This window comes from Cryptomeria japonica, chromosome 10 (assembly GCF_030272615.1).
Source record: "Cryptomeria japonica chromosome 10, Sugi_1.0, whole genome shotgun sequence".
NCBI classification, from domain to species: Eukaryota; Viridiplantae; Streptophyta; class Pinopsida; order Cupressales; family Cupressaceae; genus Cryptomeria; species Cryptomeria japonica.
In genome coordinates, this window is record NC_081414.1 from 852525637 (window position 1) to 852538579 (window position 12943).

A 12943-nucleotide genomic window follows, 5' to 3' on the forward strand; every position below is an offset into this window, starting at 1 on the left:
AGGATTCTTTAGGTAAGTTGGACACATTGTCCAAATTCATTGCTGATAATGTAATAACGGTTGATAAAGTGAATGAGGACATAATAAAGGATAGAGTTGAAAAGGAGAAGAACAAATATTTTTGATGACACCATAAAGAAGTGCACTGAACACCTGAATACATTATTACCGACACTGAACTCTACAATTTCGGAATACAAAGAACTGTATAGATAAACATGCAAACCACACATTCTGACAAAGGATATAGACAAGGAAATCAGTAAAATGCAGAAAGAAATTGAAGACATAGCTGATATTATAATTGGCTCATCTGGCCACATATCAGTTTTTGAGCAAGAAATGGCATGCTTTGAAGAAAAACTAGAGAAACTTGAGAAAGAAAAGGCAAGGATAAGGTCTCAATTCAAACAACTGAAAAATAAACTTGGTCCCAAGTTGGACAATCTTATATCTCAGGGAATGGAAATATCCAAGGCATTACTTCAAGGAGAACGATCACCGGAAGAGCACATGCATAATATTACCGGCATGATCCAATAGATTGAGGCAACCTTAAATGACAACAAAAGGCTTATGAAAAGTCTTAATTTGGTTTTAGTAGATATCTTTCAGATTGTAACCAACTGGTATAGACATTGAGGTGAAATTTTTTTTTTTGCACTCGTTTGACAATTTTTTGACAACCTTTGTCATTGATGTCAAAGGGTTAGTAGTTGAGAGAAAAATGATTATTCAGAGGAGATCATTTGCTCAAGGGGAGCACATCTTTTTGGAAACTTTTTGGACTTCATTTTTTGGAACAATTTTGGATTTTTCTCATGAGTGTTGCCACCAATGCCAAAGGGGGAGATTGTTGGCATTCTACACTCTTATGAGAATAGTTGATGTTGTCATTGATGCCAACCAACTGGCAACCAACTGGAAATCATCTGTCAACCCACCGGCAGTTACCGGAACTAGCAATAGACTTCTACATTCACTGGTAGGCACTTCACCGACAACGGCAATAATGGATACCGACACTCAAGCCAACATGGAATAAAATTTTGTTTACTGTTTTATATTGTAATTATCTTTTGTAAAATTTAACATGGCATATTGTAAAAGATTCATATATCTATGAGATCTTATAGGTCATTTTGTATCTAGTATATGAGAGAGGATGATACATGCTAGTCAATATTTTTGTATAAGGTGATATAGTTGACAACAAAGGTTTTGGTAATGGATTGAGCTTAAACCGGTACTGAACCTGGCATAGTTGATGCTAATCTTAAGTAGTGCATTGTATTGGATTTTGATAATCCATTTTGTAAGTCAGTGAGACTTCTGTTTTGTGATTGAGGAGTGAGCTCTAGGCTACTAGCCTTCCTGCATGTGCAGGCCCCTCATTGTAAGTAATATTTATTCATTGGCCAGTGAGTGAATATTGTGGGTCACAAATCCCACTGAGGTTTTTCCCACACTAGGTTTCCTCGTTAAATATCTTGTGTTATGGTGTGTTTTCTATGTTGTCTCTATTATTCCTGTTTATTGTATTAATTCTTATTTATAGATACACTGTTATGGGATGCAAAGTTCTTAATAAGGTTAAATCTTCTGCCAACTGATTAGACACTGATTCCCCCCCCCTCTCATTGTCTTTGGGACTCTCATTGATTCTAACAGAGGATTTACTCAATAGGTGCCCTAAAACAAGCAAGTTTGCTAAGCTAAGTATAGGATAAGTTGTCAAATTGATAAAATCCGGCGAGTGCTCTAGCAAGATAGGATATAGTGCAATGTGATAAACATATACACTAGGATGAAATGCCATGTGATAGACATAATCACTAGGATAGAGCTTGATGAGCAACACCATGTGATGGACATAGGTACCACTAGCCTAGGATAGGATAAAAAGTGACACTATGTGATGAACATGAGTACCACTAGTATTGACATGATTGATTTGATTGGATGTAGGAGTACTTTCCCTAGATTGAGTCTAGAGAGTGATTCCCTTTCACACAACAATTATGAACATATTTGACTATCGAGGACCATTCCATGATCAAGGCAATGTAATTGGGGCACATTATGCATATGCATAAGATTTGGGTAAACACAAGGTTGTTAACTGCTTTGGTAAAAAGATGGTGCCATGAGGTTTGCAGGAGGAGACAAATGAGATGATTCAAGGGTTGGTTCTTCAAGATCTCAGATTCCTTTGAGGCTAGCTAGCTCCAAGGGAGGGTCTTCATCATATCTCTTTTGGATCTCTTTTCGTATCAATTTTTGTCTGATGATGTAGACACCTTTGGGTGATTTTGTAGCCATATGAGATTTTGACATCATTGGATCATGACACTTAATACTTTTATATATATATATGAGATAACTCATTCATTGCAGAAGTTATATGCATGTGTTCCTATGTGATGAAATACAATGTGTTTTTGTTCTTTTCTATTTTTATAATGAAAATGTGAATGTATTAAATATAGATGAGTATATATGGTATGGTAATTTGTGGTGTATGCAGGATGTTATGTGGTTATGATTTCTATATTGTATGTATGAAACGAGATATGCTAACATATGATGATGCAGGTGCAAACTACATGAAATGTAGACATTTTTGGTGTGTCATTATACCCAGTCATGTGATAGTAGGCTACACAGACTCAGGGAAGGACAATGGAGGTCGATCACAAAAGGGGGATGGATAGAAGGTATCGAAGTGAAAGAGGTTATTGTGCTTTATCATCATTGAGCTTTATTATGGAAAATAGGTTATGACAATCTAGGTATAGGTTTGACCCAAAAAGTCATTGTACCCATTTGCATGGAGATGAGACAGTCACAAACAAGGAATACCCTAGTGCACACTAGACTCACAGTATCATCATATCCTTGGACAAGTCATAACATTACTAAGAGACAATCCACAGAGAACTAAACAATAGGTTAACATATCCCATCCTTTCCTTTCTAGTCAAATACATCTCGAAGATAAAATCCCTAGTTAGAGACATCCCAAAAAAGCTAAAGGACATGTCACCAAAAGATAAAATCAAAACAAAACAAGACTTGACACCAATTCACAATGAAATCTTCAAGTTTTTTGTGTTTCTTACCACATATGATAACATGTTTGATTTGGTCACAATATTGGCATCCTCATAAAGGAAAAATTATACTGAAAATCATGTTGCTGCCAAAGTTTGCTGAAAGATTTGATTTGTTGAAAGCCCACTATTGCTTGTGTCTCATCAAAAACTAACTGAATCCATGAAACTAATACTTTATTATGAAGAAGAATGGAACATTATTATGGATTGGTGATGCAAGTGATCTTTTATTGTGGATTGTGTGCGAAAAGGAGGAATGAAAAGATAATGCTCCTCAAAACATGCGATGTTCAGGGTACCACTTCCATCACTAGATTTTGGATTTTGCCCCAGTTATAGATTGGACTGGATTTATTATGGAAGGGAAGGGAAAAAAGGGAATAGATTATTATGAATAGATAATCAATCTTACGTAGATCAACAACAAGCCACGATGGGAATGGGTAAGTTTATTATGGAGGCGTAGGTTGTGAGTCTATGCAAGGCAAAAGGATGAAATTGAATCTTGAAGGAGGAAGAAGCAATGTCTCTATACATGGTGATAGACTTATAAAGCACTGAGAAGGGGGGGCTGAATCAGTGACAACACAAACAATGTTGGCTTGATGATGATTGAAATGTATTCATCACTTGTTGTCATTGATGAAACACACTCACACACACATATGATTACATTGACTACCGACGTAACTTCAATTGGGTTACAATGTCAACCAGTATGTTTAAGCTTATCTCTAACTTGTACTTTGTGTCAATCGGTATGTGATTAAGAGACAACCTGTCGTTACACTAAGTTAGCATCAAAATGAAGATAAAGATGAAAATGGAGATCAAGCGGAAGATTCCAGGACAACGGATCACATGTTTTGTTGCAACCAGTATTGATTGTTCTAACTTGTATCTGATTTTGTGAGGAGTTACTAGTACCGACTTCTTGACGATCATTTTTGTGATGAGTTATGATTACTTATCTAGATACACTGCACCTAGGAAATTATGTTTTGATTTCCTTAGGCCAACATAAGATTTGAATGTCTATTTAAAGACATCTTAGTGAATCATTTCAAACTGATAGAGAACGATGGTATGCGAATACTAATATGCATCAAGAGTGAAAGATTTTGTTCAAGAGTGATAGGTGTTAAGATGAAGAGTAGTGTTGAATTTACTCAGAAGGATATGATCAAGCAAATATTGTACTACTCAGAACAGATCAATATATTCTTCTTGTTTTCTAATCATTACAATAGAATCAAATCCCCTAATTGGGTAAGCTCTATCAGGCTTCATTATACAAATCCTCTAGCAAGGTGATCCATTAGTTTGGATTCTCAAATCCTCCAGTGAGGTTACTCCTAATAGGGTAGTACACTTAACAGGGTATAAGCTTCTAATGAAGCTTGGGATCTCTAACAAGATTTGCTCCTAGCAAAGCAGTTTGTAAGGCCTTAACCAGTCAGTTATCTATTACTGCAGATAGTTAACTTGTGAGTTCCATCTCACCATGGTTTTTACCTATTTGGGTTTTCCACATATAAAACACTTGTGTTATGGTGGATGCTTTACTTTTTGTGGATGTTGTTTTATTATTTTGGATAGCATGTATTTTGTTTAAATGCTTGGTTAAGTTCATCTACCGGTTAGTGTTTTAAGTAGTGTTTTATTTGGTGTCACTGATTCACCCCCCCCCCCCCCTCTTAGTACTTTTCAAGTCCATCAATTGGTATCAAAGTCAAACTTCTTTGAACCCTAACTACTTAGAAGGGAGTCTTGAAACTACCATGGGGGATAGGAGCTACTTTGAGATGGCTAGAGAGCTAGAAGCTAGTAGAAATGAAGTTGAATCCCTTATGGGCAAATTGAAAGCTTCTCAAGTCAAAAGGAGAGAGCTATCTGAAAAACTGTTAGAAATATCTGATAATAGTTCTTCAGATGAAGCCAACATTGAAGCTTTAGCAAAAGAAGTTGAAAAGGTGAATGGTGAGAAATTGAATTTAAGGAGAAGCTAGAAGGTCTCACTATCCGCATGAGTCAGAAACTGGAAGCTAGAAGAGCTATTGAAGATCTTGTCAAGGTAAGAGATCAAGATATTATAAAGATCAAACAGGAAAAAGACACTATGCATGAGAACTAGATTACTAAAACAGAAGAAAACGAGAACCTAAAGCTAGATCTTGAGTTGGCATCATCTCTGAAAGAGAACCTGTCTAAGCATAATGAAGATCTTGTCAAAAATATTACTGAAGCCAACGAGAAATTGGAAAAGTTCACTAGAAGTTCTACTATGCTGGAAGAATAAATTCAGTCATAGAGAATGAAGGGTGATATCTCTGGACTTGGTTTTCACACAACTAAAAAGGTGAATCCTCCGGTACAAAGAACAAAACTGCTCCCAAAGTCAATAAGACTACCGGTAAGAAGGTTTTTAAACCTATCTTCTTTGTTTGTCATAAGCCTGGTTATACTGCAAATGTCTATAGAGACAAACCTAACAAAAATGCAAATTACAATAATAATGCTAGGTATGTGTCTAGAAAGTTTGAAGGTCATTGCTACACATGTAGAATGTATGGGCATAGACATATTGAGTACAAATATGGAGCAAACAATGTTGTACCACACATGCATCCTAGACCAAATGGTGACTGGATAAGGAACTTTGATAACTGGTTAAACATGAACTAGTAGAGATCCTACAACAACTGGTTCAGTCCATTCGAAATGGAAAAGGTAACAAATGTTGTTTGCACATTCTGTAATAGCTTTGGTCATGTCGCTATGAGTTGTAGAAGAAGAATAGGAAGAGGAAATGCAAGACCTTGGAGATCATCCGATATGACCTGTTATCACTACAACAAATAGGGGCACTGAGCAAAGTTTTGTAGATCAAGAAATAGCAGACCGATCAACTCAAACAAGGATCAAAAAGGCAAGCAAAAAGTTGATGTTGAGGAAATCAGAGAAGATATGAACTGGAATTGGAAGAAGAAAAGTGATGATTTGCTTGGAGAAGAAACTATTCCTTCACCAAGTGAAGAGAACCCAACACCGATGACTTAAGCCTGTTTAACATGGATAAGGGGAGCTTAACGGTAAAACATCTCCAGACCCCTTGTAAAATGAGTGGGAAATAATTTTTGAATTTTGAATTTTGGTGACTTTTTGTTGACATGTTATCAACCGGTATTTCACTTAAGCGGTGAAATTAGATTTTGTAACCTAAAATGCGAGCATTTATTACAATTGGTAAAAAGGGATAAAAACAAGTTTTACTTTATCATTTTTACCCCAACTCTTTTGAGAAAAGAAATTTTAAGCGATTGTAGAGCCGAACAAGATTGTCTTGATGTCGATTGGTGAATTGCTTTGTGATTAGAGAAATTAAGTTGAATCAAAAGTTGCAGAGCGGTGAACGAGTGTGCATTTGGGAATTTCAACCAGGAAACAAAGCGACGTGCAAGAAATAAGGTATTTCTTTGAGTATACTACTTCAGAATTTTCTTATCTAGAATGGCATCTATGTCTAAGACTGTAGAGAGGTTGATGATTGTGAGATTTTGCCAAGATCAGGAGGCAATGGAAAGGACAAATAAGAGAGACAAAATAGATGATAGAAATAAACTGAATTCTATCAAGATGAAAATACTGATCAACTGGATCATCAATCGTTCAATTACATACAATGTAGACGAGCCTGCTCATATAGGCAAGGCTTATGGATATGTGAGCACACAAACATGACATGTGGCTCAATAAGAAACAAGGGTAGGTAGGAAATAGGTGTGGGTAGGTAGGAGAAACAATATAATATTCCACATGAGGTGGATCACCCACTGAATGTGGAGTGTAACAACAAGATCAACACCATAAAAGGTGGAAATTATCCTACACACACTATCCCAATGTGGCACAAACACCCAAGTGTCTCATACCCAAACTACTATGAAATGCATTTCCTAAGTAAACTTAAGTAAGTGTAATAATATCCAAGATGAATAATTATTTACACCAACACCCACCCTTAAGTGCAACTTAGGGGAATGCACGTAAGTCTATAATGCAACTAAGCAATACAAGATGTGTCCCGGCTATGAGGCCATGTTAGGTACCCATGTACAAATGAAAATGCATGAAAACCAATGCAATGAAATCTCTCACAAAGTGGGGAAAGAGAGAAAAACCCAATGGGAAAAAACCCTCTCCCAAAAGAGAGATGAAAACTATACAATAGAACTCTCATAGAAGAATGTGAGGAACAAAACCCCATGTGAGGAAAAAGTCCCCCCCATATGAGAGAAGAAGAAGAAGAGAGACTAGGAAGCCCCCCCTCAATGTGGAATCTGCACCAATGATAGAAGATCGATGTATGAAGAAACTACTCCATGAATGTCGAACCACATTGCTCCCCTTAGGAAGAAACAAAACCAAAGGTGTATCCAAAAAGTCTCCCCAACCATGAAGGAAAGATGAAGAAAAAATACTCATGATGAAAGGAATCTCTGAAAACTACTCAAGTGTTCCCATGTCGATGCTGAAAGATACCCCCTCAAAAGGTGGTAAACTATGCCACACTACTAAAAAAGGTACTCCAAGATCTAGTAGAGATGGATGTAGAACATGTCCCAAAGACTCACATGTCTCCTCAAAAGATAAAGAGACCTTCTCCAAGTGTTGTAAAAAAGTATCCACAATCATGTCAACCTCTAACGATTGATCATGTAGAGAATGCAAGAGAGGGCCAGAGTGATCCCTCGCAATAATCAAAGAAGGATCATCTTCATCAAAGAGAAGATGAATGTCATCAATGGTGTCTCCCAAATCTATAATGTAGGACTCCATAAACAAACCTGCAATGTCTGTCAAGTAGGCATCCCAATCAATTGAAGCTGGAAGACATGAAATATCCTGCTACACTGAATCATAAGAAGGCAAAACTGTCACACTAGCTGCATCATCAGGTGTAATAGGTGGTGTGATATCAATAGAAGGAGATGAAATGCAAGGCTCAAGAATGGGGTCACATGTGAGAATCCCCAAGTTCAAATGCCCAAAGTTCTCCTCAAAATATGAATCATCAACATAGGAAGAATCAACCTCATCAATAGGACCAAAATCTAAAAAAGAGTACAACCGAGATGAATAATCAACCACTCCAGTCGCAATGATGGCTCCACTCTCCAAGTCTCTAATGATAACTGAATCAGGTGTGAACTCCACAGTTTTCCTAGTTGCCCCATGTGTGATTTGATAGATGGAAAGAATATTATTTGTCAAGTGGGGTACACACAACACATCATTGAAGAAGTTATCCCCAATGAAAAAATATGCAATTTCAAAAAAAACGGCACCTGAAAAAGGAGTCCATATGAGCCCAAACGAAGCCTCCAAAGTTGTAAAAATCAGGATTTCATTATTTCTGAAGAACTTGTATTCAAAAATCAGAAAAATCCTACACCACTGTACAAATCACGAAATTCTACCCCAAAACAAAAAGAATTGCTTGAAAAAACGAGTCCGGATGAGTGAGATATCGCTATTTGAAAATTGCTTGGAAAATTATAATTTCTGGAAAATTTTCGTCATAGCGTCAAACTACAAATGCCTCTAGATTTGGCCTCTGAAGTCCGATTTGGATGAAACAAAAGGAAAAAATGACTTTCTTGGACCTCCTCAATCCAATGGTGACCTTATATTTGACCCATCAACCTTCAATAAAAACCTGCAATAGAAAACTCCAAAATGCAAACCCCAAATAGCATCAAATTTCTCTCAATTGGCAAACCAATGACACTCTAATGGCTCTGATACCATGTAAGATTTTGCCAAGATCAAGAGGCAATGGAAAGAAAAAACAAGAGAGACAAAATAGATGAGAGGAATAAACTATATTCTATCAAGATGCAAAATATGATCAACTAGATCATTGCATAGTTATCGCTATTTGAAAATTGCCTGCAAAATTATAATTTCTGGAAAATTTCCGCCCCAACATCAAACTTCAAATGCCTCTAGATTTGGCCTCCAAAGTCCGATTTGGATGAAACAAAAGGCAAAAATGACTTTCTTGGACCTCCTCAATCAAATGGTCACCTTAGATTTGACCCATCAAGCTTCAATAAAAAATTGCAATAGAAAGCTTCAAAATGCAAACCCCAAATTTCTCTCAATTAGCAAACCAATGACACTCTAATGGCTCTGATACCATGTGAGACATGGACCAGCTCTGATACCATGTGATATTTTTCCAAGATCAAGAGGTAATGGAAAGCACAAATAAGAGAGAACAAAATAGATGATAGAAATAAACTGTATTCTATCAAGATGAAAAATATGATCAACTGGATCATTAAGCATTCAATTACATACAATGTAGATGAGCCTGCTTATATAGGCAAGGCTTATGGATATGTGAACACACAAACATGAAATGTGGCTCAATAAGAAACAAGGGTAGGTAGGAAATATGTATGGGTAGGTAGGAGAAACAATATAATATTCCACATGAGGTGGATCACCCACTGAATGTGGAGTGTAACAACAAGATCAACACCATAAAAGGTGGAAATTCTCCTGCACACACTATCCCAATGTGGCACAAACACCCAAGTGTCTCATACTCAAACTACTATGAAATGCATTTCCTAAGTAAACTTAAGTGTAATAATATCCAAGATGAATAATTATTTACACCAACAATGATCAATGCTGAGCTTGAGGAATCTCTAAAGGTAGATGAAATTACATCTTATAATGCATTGTCGCAAGTCCCGACCGGTGTTGTAATTACGTCTTACAATTGCAAGCTAGAAGATTTAGGAACTCTACACATCTATACACAGCTGAAATCACTTTGTGATAAGAACAAAAAATTGAAACAAATTATGCTAGGATTTTAGAAAAAGGTTTTCATAATGCTGCCTACTTTCTTGAAGATTTTGAGGATGAACACATAAGAATCATTTTGAGTTGAGTCCATGGAGAGAACATGTATTTAGAAAGGACTCATACAATAACCAAGGAATCTATTAGAGCTGTAATAGCTTATTTCTCAACCGGTGAAATTCTTGTGATAAGAAGAATTTCAAAAGATACTGTCTTCAAATTAACCAGTTCTACATATGATAAGCATGCTTTTTCTATCAACAATATTAGAGACCCTGCAGTGAAGCTAGCAGCAATGGTGATAGGCTACCAGGTATTTTACTCCAATAGACTTAACAGTGTTCCATCTGCAATAATTCATACACCACATAAAATGATAATTTATAATGCAAATTATGATATCTGTGAAGCCATTAGAAGTCAATTATTTCAAATTTTGGAATCCATTACAAAGGATAACACTCAAAAGTTCAAATATGGTCAGCTATTACTAGGATTATTTTCCTATTTTCAGAACTTCCTACCGGGAATTGGGGATATTGAATAGTCCAAAGACCTACCGGTCAATGCACAGATAAAGAACAACATTAAGGCTATAAAGAATACTTTTTCAGCTACCTTGAATAAGTATTTTAATGAATTTCAAAAAAAGATGAACATGAGAATGAGGTTACCTGAAGATGTGATAAAACACTTTACAAAAGAAATAACCTTCATTGTTACCACTGACTTTTTCTTGATGCAAGCAATTGAGGCTAGAGAGGAAGAGATTGAAGATATGAGCTATAAGGTTAATCATGATTTACTGGTTGGCTGTGTTAATACCCTGTTAGCATCACCTAAAGATAAACAAAAGGCAAAATTGGACATTGTAGCAGTCCAAGGTGTACCATGAGAAACTGGTACTATACCTGCAACTAAGGAGAAAGGAAAGAAAAAGAAGTTTGATGAGAATTCTCCTATGAAAAAGACCACAAGGGTGACTCAGAGTGTCCTAACCAAGAAGGAACCAACACCTAAAGTATACGTAAAGAAGGAGAGTGCACCAAAGAAGAGAAATTGAAAATTGATTTTGCAACCAGAGTCTAAGGGTACAGATTCTGAAGAAGAACCAAACAAGGAAAAAGCAACTGGAAGAACACCCAAGAAGGTAAAGGTAGTGCCGAAGGCAACTACACCTATAGATATTGCTACCTACAAACTTGACACAGTTTTTGAGAGAACAATGAAGTCATTGGGAAGAAACAGGTTTGACAATGTCAAAGAATATTATGATTCTTTCACTGAAGATGAGCACAAGCAAGTAATCCAACTGGTAATAACTTATTTGGGTCATTACAATAGATTTCCGCATGACTTGGAAAAAGATATTTCAATCTCTTTGTATAATACTCTTTTAGATAAATGGGAAGAAGCTATTCAATTGGAAAAGCAGATTTTTGATTAAATATTTGTACAATATTTTTCCAACTTATCATCGAATGCAATACAAAGCATATTTTGATTTTAAAATGAGAAGATTGAAGCTTCTTAATGCAAAAAGGGAAGTTATTGTCTGAGACACATCACCTAGCCTATGTAATCAAACAGAGGGAATAATGCATCCACTCTGACTATAAGGATGATACTACAAATGACGTTCCTCGATCGGAAATGGATGAAGAGGAGATTGTTCAACCTAACATAGTCTATCCAATCAAGAAGAAGGATGATTTCATTATTCTTGTTGATGAAGATGTTCAGAACATAGTAGACCTATCTGAAGACACCACTACACTAGATATGGAGCCTCCTACAAATATTGAAGTATATGTTACATTACAAGTAGATCAACGGGCTACTCAACTAAAGAGGACAATGAACCAGAAACAAAACAACTGGAGAAACCCCAAACTCCACCGGTCATTGAAAATACTCAAAAGGAGTCTACTGAGAAATTTTTCACTTAGTTACCTATAGAGAGAACATAGCAGAACACAGAGAGAGCTATCATTTAAAGTGTACCTCCTGAACCCACGAAGCAGAAACTACTTGAAGATGATGATGATGACTCTAAGTATTTCAGGACCCATTGATATGAACACTTTGAGCGCATCTGAAATGATGAATATTGCTAATGTTATACAATTTCAAGCACACAAGAAGAGACTGAAAGAGCAAAGGATTGAAGAAGAGATAATCCAAAATGCAGTAGAAATTTTGTTTGGTTTACTACCAGAAACAACTGTTGCACATCTTCCTACACCCATTAGCAAACTTGGTTAGTTAGTTGCAGATGCATCTGATCAAATCAAGTCACTTGAAGATGTTGCTCAAATGTCTACTGAGAAGAGCCACAAGAAGAAATATGGAGATAAATTGGCAAAGAACATTGAAAGTGGCAAAATGGCTTTATCTAATAATGGAAGTCTGTTGAAGAAAGCTATTGAATCTGGAGGAAAGTATCTTGCCTCTACCTCCAATGTTTCTTTCTTTTACTCTGACATTTCTAAGAGTCAAGTTGAAACTGAGCAAGAAATGGAAAGAATATGCAAGGCATATGTCCCACTCCAGGACTCCATTCATGCCTTTAACCGGTCTGTAGATGATTTGCATGACAGATTGGATAGGAATGATATTGAGAAGGCTAAGAGACTCTGATCTATAAAAGAGCTCAAGAGTCTGCTCACCTCACAGGTCAACATTCTTCAGAGAGCCTACTCCAATGCAGAAGCTATGCTTGCTACTCCTGAAACTTGCATGCTAGACTCAATGGAAGAATTCCATTCCCAGTTGATGTCTACATTTGAGTATAATTCTAACATACTGGAATCATGGGAAAATTCTTTATCACAGATGAAGAAGAACTTCAATGATATTTTTATGAGATTAGGCAATGCATGAACTTTTCTTAAGTTTTAATATATGTTGAACACTTTGATACAAATTTTCTATATATATGTATA